Raw genomic sequence first — 11464 nt, forward strand, 5'->3', positions numbered from 1 at the left:
CAAGTAATGGTTGATTTTTAGGTAATAGCGACGGGATTTACGTAGGTGATAGTTGGAGGAGGTTGAAAATGGGTGGTGGTGATCTGTTGATAGCTGGTGGTGTCTACAGGCAGAATTTGGTGGCGGGCTAACAACAGGGGGTGTTTACATGGTGATGGTGGGTTGCTTCAAGGTGGTAGCTGTGCGTCGGTAACTACTGAACTGGGGGGGAGGCTGTTTATGGGCACATGGAAATGAACATGTTCTGTGAGCAGGAGATGGACATGGCCTGTGAGCAAGTGGAGGTGGACGTGGTCTGTGAACAGGAGGCAGTGTTGTCACAGACAAGTTTAACGCATTTTGCCAGGCAGCTGAAAGATGATGCGTCACACATGTAGAGCAACTCTGGAAGTGACATCACTGAGGACAGAGGCCCTGACGTTCTACACTGAACTGTAACGCATCAAGTAACGAACTGATAGTCATCGAGAGCACAGTAACCGCAGGGAGATATTATGCTCAGGAGAGAAAGACACGGGGTATCATAACGAGGCAATGAAAAATTTGGTAACAGAGGCTGACCCTCTGAGATGAAACATCGACAAAAGTTCAATGAGAAAACTTTGATGAAACGTAGATTCCGGACACAGAGGGGAAATGGGCTTTAGCATGTTCTAATTTGCTACTGGCTAGAATTACGTTGCCCTTCAGAAATGTTTATCAGCACTAATCACTGAGGAATTTTTAAAACTACTATAACTTCTGATAAAGAATCTAAAAACTTTGGTTACACTTAGAAAATGGCACATAAATCACCTGTAGTTTCTTTTGATATACAGGTTGTCCGTAATTTTCCTTTTTTTATGGCTCTCGACCAAAATCAATAAAGGAATTTGAAATCAACCCACTATGATCATATTTCGCTCCGGATTGATCACTTTTACATTTTCTAGTTAAGTATAAGTCATATCGGTGGTCTTAGCAATATTAAGCAAAAATTTTGAAAACTTAGTGAAGGAGAAAGATCAGCACTATTGATAATTAATACCTACACACAGTAGAAGTAAATATCAAGTAAGCCAGACCTCATTCTTAAAACAAGTCATGGGGAAACATTACTAAATGAATCAGAAACGAGGACAGACAACCTTCAACACCAGACTGTGTCAAGAGGATGTAGGAGACGTAGACCCCTGAGGTGGATGGACAGGTCTCCCTAGTGCTACCTCATGTATTAAACACCAGCTCCATTAACCAACCCGTCAAGTAAAGCAATGAGAGAGGACTGGATCCATTACAGCCTTGATGAGAATTCCATAATGGTCCTCGACCCACGTTTGGCTTGCGAGGGTAATTGTGCGATATATCTCCGACGTGCTTTTAAGTTTGCATGATGTGTTTGATTATTAGATAAGTAATACACTGAAACATGACTTGTGGATTCAATATTTCAACGTATGAGAAACAGATAATCACGTCAATATGTTGTGCTTTTATGATGAATGACAATAGATTACGTTTATCTCGATCACTGAAGTATGCTGTACATTGTACAAATGAACCAGTTTTTTAAATGCTGCTGTTTTGAAGTTTGTCTTTATAGATATACATATGTATATGTAAACAAATACCCAAAGACCTAATGCTCTAGATTACTGAGGTTTTTGACAATATAAGACCGAAATGTATGACGCTGTCACGTTCACTCCCAGGTAACTAAAGTACTCCTACTCCTCTAGCTTCTCTCCTTTAACACCTTTACTCAAACAATCCTGTTTGAATTCCCTGCTGCACCTTGTTACCTTAACTACGTTCATATTTGCTCTCAGCTTTCTCACTTTCACACACTCTGTCAACAGCTTCAGGGGCTCCTCTCTGGAGTCCGCCACTACAACAGTGTCATCAGCAAACAGAACTGGTCCCTCATCCCTTAGCTTACCGTTGATCCGCTCCTTGACTGTAAGATTCACTTTTACCCCCTTTACCATCCCGTCCATAAACAAATTAAACAACTACGATGACATCACACATCTCTGACGTGTGAAACTCCTAACCTTCATCCCTTCTTCCTCGTGTTGCTGGAATTTTGATACAAACGATCGATTCTTGGTACTAGGGGGATCTGAATATAAGAGTGGTTGATGTGGCAATTGACAGTATGACAGTGGTGTCCCGAGTGTTGATGAAAGAGGTGAAGAGCTTGTCACGCTGTGTGCTGAAAAAGGAATGTTGACTGGGAATAATCTACCTGGTTTGAAATATATGGGTATGTATGTATGCTTGAATGAGATAGCCTGGGCACCACTGGGTTGGGATATATGATATGATTGTAAGAGTGAAGTTGTGTGACGTCAACTTGCGGAGGGACGTGGCGGCCATGAAAAAGTGGCGAGAGTGAGCGAGTTTGGAAAAATGCCTCTGTGCGGATGCCATGAGATATTGAGTGTAGAATAGTATATGAAGAAAAGTAGAAAAGCATCAAGAGTGGGAGGTATTTAGGGAGACAATTCTTACTTATATGGGTGAAGTATGTAACATACGAAAGATGGAATTTAGAGACACGAGAAAAGATAGTATGTAGTGGAATGATGAAGTCAAATCACTAGTGAAAGACACATGGGAAGTATACGAAAGGTTTCTGTGAGAGATGATCTTATCTGACTGGGACAGAGAGACAGTGGAAAGAAATCAAGATATAGATATAAGAACTGAAAGAGAGGGCAAATACAAGATGGTGTAAGAGAGATGTGATCACCTTCAGACAGAAAAATAAAACGTTTTGGAAGGAGTTATATAGCTTAAGAACTAACGGAGGAGACAGTAAAGATGGTGGATGGGAAAGCTGTAATACGCATATAATCAATACAATCATTACTGTTGATGTAAGTGTTCGATCATAAGAGAAAAAGTCATAAGAGGCAGTCTGGTGGGTGAGAATAATCAATGAGATAGATGGGCGTCAGTTCTCACATGTGAAAGGGAGCCTCGTAAAAGAAATGGTCTTGTCTAACAACTGGAAGGAAAATATGTATATGTTAAAGTGAAATGAGAAGTAAAAGATTCTATTACGTGCCTATTTTCTAAAACTTTTCTTCATCATCACCCTCCATGAACTCTCGAATCAATTCCTCGCATATTCTTCAGCTCATAAAACCCATCCAACCGGAAAGCCAACAACCAAAGGGATATATTCATAGTTTTTTTTCTAGTTACCTGCACCTCGGAGTGCACGATGTAGAGATGGGCTTTCATGTTTCGGTTGTTGGTGTGAAATGATGGCCCGAGTGAGAGTCGAGGATGTGAGTGGGAAGCAGGAAACAGGGAAGGAAGAGGTTGTAGATATGATAGATACTGAAAATGTACGGTTAAATGGAAAGGATGGATAAGGGAAAAAGTTGATGAAATTGAGTGGAAAGAGAGGAAAGGAAGATGAAGACGAGGAAATGTGGAGGGAAAGGAGGGAGGAAAGACCAAGGATCATATGGAGGGAAGGGAAGACGAACACTAAGGACCTGATGAAGGTAACGAGGATCAAAGGCCAGGCGATGGGAAGGAGAGGCTAATAGTTAGACTAAGTATAAGTTGGAAGAGTATTGCATTTAGAGCGTCTATGAGATGAGCGCTCTGACGACATGGGGGAGTGTGTGTGTGATATACGAGCAAGATCATGGGTGGGGAAGACTGATTCTCATATAAATCAGTATGTAAGGGAGTAATGTGAATCATCTTTTTTCTAGTCTAATCATACGTTCGTGTTAGGAAAACTTCCAGTTCTCGTTTAAGCTTCGGAGAAGGTGATTTGAAACTTTGGAAGTGGTTTGAAGCTTCAGAGATGGTGGTTTGAAGCTTCAAGAAAAGCTTCAAACCCCCGTAACAAATATTGTGGCAAAAAATAAGAAATAAAGAATAAATATTGCAAAATGGAAATGTCTTCAAGCCTCCGAGTTAAATCACCTATACCCTCAACAGTTTTCGAGATGACTTAAAGACTGTGTCTTAAATTGGTGTGTAAAAACACGTGGGGGTCGATTCCCTTTCATGGAGGAGCACAACTACAGTGAGTGGTTTCAGAGTTATTATGAGCAGTTGAAGAGGGTCTTCTGGATTCTCGACTGGTTGTTTATAGCTTAACGATGACGTCTTGAATGATCCCGACATTCGAAAGGCCTAACGACCAAGTAGCCAACCAACTTCCCCCTATGATATAACTTTATTAGAATGTAAATATAAAAAAAACTGAGAGAATTTTCTTGTTATCGTCACCCATATGATCGTCTTCGCCAGATTTCTAGCTGTCTCAGGATGTTTCATCGAAGGCAAAATCACAGAAACGTAGAAATATTAACAAGAGACAAGCTATGTCTACTTATCTATCTCTCCACGTAACTATCATGCTTAAATCCTGGGTAGATAAAGTTCATGCAACTTGACACCTCCGCTCAACACTGAGCCTCGTGCAGTCAAGACACAGACGACTGCTTAATATCGAATGATTCAAAGGGATGACAAGAGGCTCATTATTTCTCATAGTCTTGAATAAATAAAGACAAGATCAAACAGTTGATTCGTCGGTCTATATATATATGGGTTGGGTAGCGTCACTCTTGATGAAGCGAGCCACACAGCAAGGGCGACACTGTAACCCGAAACTCCCGACGCGTGAAGTATCACCATGTTCTCCTGCCAGCCCGTTATACACGCTCGCCAAGCCATTTTCTCACCATGTAACCTATAATGTAATTCAGTCATTGAGGCCCCGAACCTGGAACGTTTGTGTACTATTCATTGTATCCTTTTTAACGCTACTTGCCCACAGGATAGGTAGGTGTACACAATAAATTTCCTGATCTTAAGGCAGAAATCAAAATCATTCTCAGACATAATTCATATATATATAATAAATATATATATATATATATATATATATATATATATATATATATATATATATATATATATATATATATATATATATATATATATATATATATATATTAATATATACATTTATTCATTTATTTGTTTATCATATTTCTTCGCTGTCTCCCGCGTTTGCGAGGTAGCGCAAGTAAAAAGACGAAAGGATGGCTCAACCCACCCACATACACATGTATATACATCAACGCCCACACACACACATGCATATATATATATATATATATATATATATATATATATATATATATATATATATATATATATATATATATATATATATATATATATATATATATAAATTCGTACCCGGATGTTTTACGTGGCAGTTTTTGGAGGTCATTATGTGTTGTGTGAAAAGTGTGCGATCATATGCACTATATTCGTGTGTATATATATATATATATATATATATATATATATATATATATATATATATATATATATATATATATATATATATATATATATATATGTTCCGTTAGTTGCAAGAGTAATTGCGATGCGTGTGCTGCCCTCTATAGGCCAGTGACCATACCCCACAGTACCAGAGGTCTTCCTTCCTCCCTACTAGACCCGCCCTGCGTGTTGGGTCTCAATGGCTGCACCTCTCCACCGCGTCCGGAGTTGACTTCCAGCTCACGAGTTTATATTATTTTCTAAAAGGAGAAACAGATCTTTTCCTTTGCCCATTTTCAAAACTGTGACTCTCCGTTGGCTCATGTATCTTCCGTTCGAGTGTGGTAAACTTGGCTGGCGCGCTTAAAGTCAGAAGGTAATCTTCTCGCTATTATTATGTAAATGCGTATGCTCGCAAGCGCGTATACTCTGAAGTGACTAGTTGTGAGAAGAACATTGCAAGGATATACATTTTGTAGGTATATATATATATATATATATATATATATATATATATATATATATATATATATATATATATTTCTGTATGTTTCTTGGTCGTTTCGGTTACTTCAAGCATCGAATGTATGAGACATGCGTTCAGTTTACGCAGTTGTTCTCTATTACCATGTGATGGTACAGACATCTGTCTCGACGGGTCTCTGTTATAGATTCCGCGAAACAGCGATTCTCTTATAGGTAATGCCTTAGGAACGTTCGAAGGTGGTGAGTGATAGCGAGAACTCAGATCCCATTAACGTTAATGAATTAAATGAGTCGCCAGACACAGATAGGGGTTTTGACTCTCCTTTTGTGCACACCTTCTTCTTTTCTCCGCTGATGGTGAAATAATAAAAACAATAAGAGATCGAGTTCTGTAAGAGACAGAAGTATGCATAAAGGAGGCTTCGATTTCAGTTATGGATGATGTGCTCTACGACACTCAGTGCCATTCCAAACGAGAGCACTCATCTTCATCTTATCAACAGAATATACACGATAAAGCACTTGGAAAAAGTGAAAGAAATACTCATTTTTTTTTTTTTACAAAAAAAAACAATAATGAATTCGCTCAAGCGGTGATCCACAGCTCCCTGCACAGTGCACATCTCCAGGCAATGTCTAGCACAGTCCTATAGCCTACCTATGCTCAGAACAACTCCAGCAAACACAACAGCGAGGCAACCTCCACGTCACTAGTAGATATGCTCACAACTATTCGCCTCGGCCCATCTCTGACCCTTATATACCCTCAGACGTTCGTTGTCGTCTTTTTTTTTCTCTCTCTCTCTCTCGTTGCATAACCAGTTTGTCTCAGGACACACGCCAGCCCTCAATGGGTTTCTCCCTCCTCGAGCAGGGCTGAGAAGGTAGAGGTGGGAGGGGATTGGTCGGATGGGCCAGCAAGAAACATGGAAGGGGTGGGGTGTGGGAGGCTATATGGGGAGGGAGGGGTTGTTGGGTAGAAGAGGAGGAGGCGGAAGAGGAGGAGGAGGAGGAGTGCACGGTGGGGGATGGGTAGGTACTGGGAGGGAATAGGGAGGTTGGTGAGGCGGAGAGAGATGGAGAGTATGACAACATAAACTGTACAGCTGGATGGAGCAAAAAGTACTCTGGAATCGTGATGTTTTCTTATAGCAGGTACGGGAGGATGGGATACGCCTGTCAGTAGTATGGGATGTGCTAGGGCGTGAGTCGGCGAGGGAAGAGTTTCTGCTAGAAGGAAGTGGGACATAGAAGGTCATGGAAGAAAGGTGTGGAGGTTCTGTGGGAGTAGAACAGGCTATTGAGGTATAGGAGAGGATGTCGTGTGGGTGTATCGTAGGCCGTAAGCAGACGGAAACAACGTTCTGCCCGGGGTAGAGGAAGCCTTGACAAGGTACAGGAGGTGTGAGAGGGTGAAAAGAGAATCGGCAGTGGACAAGAAAAAGTCGTGTGGGTGTAGCAGAAGTCGTAATGCAACAGTTAATGGAAAAAAGTCGTGTTGGGGTACAAGAGGGTGTTGTGGAGAAGTGAAGGTCGTGTGGGAGTTGAATAAAGAAAAAAAATGAGGGTTGTCGTGAGGTAGAGACAGTCGCATGGGAGTAGTGGGGGTCGTACTCACAAAGAAAAGGTCGTGGTGTGAGAAAAACAATATGTGGGAGCACTGGATGTCCTGGTGCGCGAAGGGGGTCGTGTTTTCTTAGGTCGTACGCGAGAAGTGTTCTCGTGGAAATAACAGAAGTTGTGGCCCAGTAGAAAAAGTTCTGGTGCACCACGACTACCGCTACAGCAGTAGAGGAGTGGTGTTGTAGCAGCGCAGGTCATGATGCAGTAGAACAGGGGCTTTAAAAGAAAGAAGGTTGTAACGCTGATGGTCAGGGTAGAGTAATGAGATTGCAGCACAGTGGAGGTTGATCGGAAGTGGAGGAGACTGTGATGAAGGGGAGGAGGTAGTAGCGAAGGGAAGGCGGTAGTGGTGAAGTGGAGGAGGTAGTGGTGAAGTGGAGGAGACTCTGATGAAGTGAAGGAGGTATTGTTGGAGTGGGGAAGGTATTGGTGAGGTGGAGAAGGTAATGGTGAAGTGGAGGAGGTAGCGGTGAAGTGGAGGAGACTCTGATGAAGTGAAGGAGGTATTGTTGGAGTGGGGAAGGTATTAGTGAGGTGGAGAAGGTAATGGTGAAGTGGAGGAGGTAGTGGTGAAGTGAAGGAAGTAGTGGTAAAGTGGAGGAGGCCTGGATAAGACAAAGGTAATCGTGATGAGAAAGAGAAAACGATGATGTGGTAGAGAAGCTGAAGAGGTCAAGTTAGATTTGGTCAGAACGAAGAATGTAGGTAGTGGTAGTGTAGTAGACGGGGTCATGCTGAAGCACAGTAGGTCACCATGTACTGAAGGAGGAGATAATACAGGAAGAGATATTGATGAAGTGATACAGGAGAGGGATTGCAGTTCGGTATTACCGAAAAGGGAAGTGGTGCAATAAAGGAAAGGGAGAGGGATGCGATATCTGAAAGGTTAATGGTGTACTAAACGAGATCAGTGGAAGAGTTTGTGGTAGAGAAGAGGAGGTCATTGAGCAGGAAAGGTCATGATGGAAGAAAGACGTATATTCTGCAATGAATAAAACGTCGTGTTGCCACTTGTAAGCTCGTGAGGAGATAGAGAACGTAATGGTAGGGTGGAAAATGTCGTTTTGGTGAGAAGAGCCAACGTGGGTGGAGTACAGCTATCGTGGGTGGAATACAACCTTCGTGGGTGGAATGCAACCTCTGTGGATGGAGTGCAACCATTGTTGATGGAGTACAACTACTGTAGGTGGAGCACAGCAATCGCAGATGGAGCTCAACTATCCCGGGTGGAATAAAACCATCGTTAATGGATTACGAAATGTACCGGTGGAGGAGAGGAAGTTGTAGTGGAGTAGAGACGGTGGGGTGGTGTAAGAAGTGTAGCGCTGGCGTACAGATGGTTGTGGCGGAAGAGAGGAAACTAGCTCTGAGTAGAAGTGGGGTTAATAAAGAAAAAAGTTACAAAGAAACAGAGGAAGTTGGTGGTGGAGGAGAGGGTATGATGGCAGAGAGAAGGTTGCAGTTAGGGAAATTTGAGGTTGGGCAAGAGCAGAGGATATTGTGTTGGAGGAGAGGATGCCTTTCACTATGGTGTCAAAGTAATGTCCTGGATTAAATCAGGTATACTAGAGTAGAAGATGCAGTGGTAGAGGCAGTGGTGACGGAGTAGGGAAGGTAGTGCAAAAGAGATCGCAGGAATATATGAAGGGACGACGTTTGACTGAGGCACTGGTGTTGTGAAGGAGTTTTTGTTATGGAGGAGGAGGAGGAAGGGACCGAGTAATCATGGAGTAGTGGAGAGGGTTTCTTCGAGTTTTTGTGGATGTATTGGAGGTGTTGCTATAGTGGAGGAAGTCATGATGTAGTGGAGACGGTTCGTCGAGTTGTAGTGGCGGAAGTCTTGGTATATAGTGGAGGAAACAGTGGTACTATACTGGAGATGCGTCATCGAGTTGCGGAGGAGGAGGAGGAGGTCATAGTAGAAGAGGCCCTGAGAGAGTAGAGAAGGTACCAGTTAGGTGGGTGAAATCTATGTACTTAGCCCCATTCAATCATTGTAGGACGGAGGTACAAACCCAAGGCAGAGAAACTAGTACAGAGGAATATACCAGAATAGGAGATAGAGAAACAGAAAGATACTGCAGAACTATATGGAAAAGAGGAAATAAGGAATAGAGTATGCGGATATAGTCATAGTAGAAGCTTCATCTTTTTGAAAGGAATCATTTGATAAAAAGATGAGAAAGATATAATAAAAGATTGAGGCAATAGAAGACACACATACAGAAAGCCACGCAAGGGTAAGTGCCAAGAGGGCAGGCAATTAAGCGAAAGTAGGCCGTGTGTATTATCAGGGGCCAGGGCGGGCCAGCTGTGGCTACTCAAATATCTAGGTGGGTTGAACTTCTGGGCTGAAAGAGAGTATGGGAGAGAGAGAGAGTAGCAGGTGAGGTTACTTATGAGGGATGGGGAGTACGGTACGGCAGAGTGGGTAGTTAAACCCTAAGATAGGAGGATCAAGAGTGAGTTGAATTTAAACGAGGAGACTGAGTTATGTGGGTAGAAAAAAGAAATTAGAAAATATGAAAGCATTGCACCAGGGGTCAAATGCAGAACTAAAGAAAGGACACGAGGTTGTATCAGAATGGAGAAATTGCACAGAAAAAAAAATTGAAAGAGAGAAATGAAAGATGGAGATAAAAGAATGATATTGAGAAACTTAGAAATGTGAATCTATCCTTAATAAGGTGGAAAAGAAAGGGAAAGGGTAAAGATTAAGGTAAGTTGAAAAAGAACTCAGATATCAAAAGGACAAGCAATTAAGAGCAAAGGAATGTAAAACAGCAGGAAAACAAAGGAATACAACAGAAACAGGTAGAAATTACTGATTCAGATAATAAACTAAAGCGAGTAAGACATATTGGTAAGTAATTATAAGGAATTTACTAAGCTTGCATACAGATGAAAACAACGAAATGTAAGGAAAATGAGAAAAGAAAGATGGAAAGTGTGAAAGAAGTGTTGAAGACAAAGGGCTGTACTCAAATGTTCAGTATAAGCAATGGTGTTTTCTGATACGAGCATCAAGATGGAGGATGTAGGATGCAAGAATAAATTTGACATTTGGATGTCGAGCAATTATAGTTTTCAACACTCTTCCATCGTTCTCATATATGAATAACAAAATGGTGTCTACATCCCTAAATAACAGGTCAATAAAGATTTTGTCACACGGAAAACAAGAAATGTCTGTTTCGTGTGTATTTTTTCATGCCGAATCCAAATATGTTTTCAGACTTTCTCTATCACTCAGAGTATATCGTTCCAGTGCTCTACGGAGCATTCAAAACAAAAAAGTTTAAAAAAACAGCTATTTTCATTGTTTTTAAGGTGCAATAACTTCTTTTTGAATGCACAAAGCTACAGAAATGCGACTAGAAATGTTGGGACATTTAAACAGTGGCCACTCCTGAGTAGCAGTTCTCTGTCAGCTGCAGGCTAGAACTCAGTGTGTAAACAGTGGTTTTTTTTTCCACTGTGGAAATATATAGTCCAAATTCTTTCTACTACATCTGCGGTGAATTGACATTCATATCGCAAAAACGTTCCTTCACACCCTCAGTAGAAAATGCTATGAACATTACTTTAGATGTAAAGTGGGTGACCAGGATAAAAGTTGGGTCCCTCATATTTGTTGTGTTACATGCGTCAAGCTTCTCACAGCATTGGCAAAAGGTTCACGCCATATGCCCTTTGGAGAGAACCCAAAGATCACTCTTCGGATTGCTACTTCTGCCTGACAAATATGAATGGTATTACATCAAAATCTAAGCATAATGTTAGATATCCTAATTTACCATCTGCTATAAGGCCAGTACCTCACAGTTAGGAATTACCTGTGCCAGAGCCTCCAACAAACATGATACTGAGTGACGATAAGTCTGGTGATGAGAAAGTAGACCAAGCAGAGGACAATATGGATCCAACATTTGAAGCAAGATGTTCAAGTGATCCACATTTGCTGGGTCAAGATCTTAATTTTCTCGTCCGCGATTTGGTTAAGGAACAAGCCGGACATTTGGGTTCTAGGTTAAAGGACTGA

At 41.5% G+C, this 11464-nt stretch overlaps 1 protein-coding gene across 1 annotated transcript in view; it reads right to left on the bottom strand.

Moving 5' to 3' along the window:
* Positions 1-6530, bottom strand: part of LOC139764149 (uncharacterized) — a 15261-nt gene extending 8731 nt beyond the window's left edge. Inside the window, exon 1 of the mRNA XM_071690692.1 lies at positions 6458-6530. The gene's annotated coding sequence lies outside the window, so the exon portion shown is untranslated. The remainder of the gene's footprint in view (positions 1-6457) is intronic.
* Between the last annotated feature and the right edge of the window lie 4934 nt (positions 6531-11464).

The sequence above is a fragment of the Panulirus ornatus genome, chromosome 48 (assembly GCF_036320965.1).
Source record: "Panulirus ornatus isolate Po-2019 chromosome 48, ASM3632096v1, whole genome shotgun sequence".
NCBI classification, from domain to species: domain Eukaryota; kingdom Metazoa; phylum Arthropoda; class Malacostraca; order Decapoda; family Palinuridae; genus Panulirus; species Panulirus ornatus.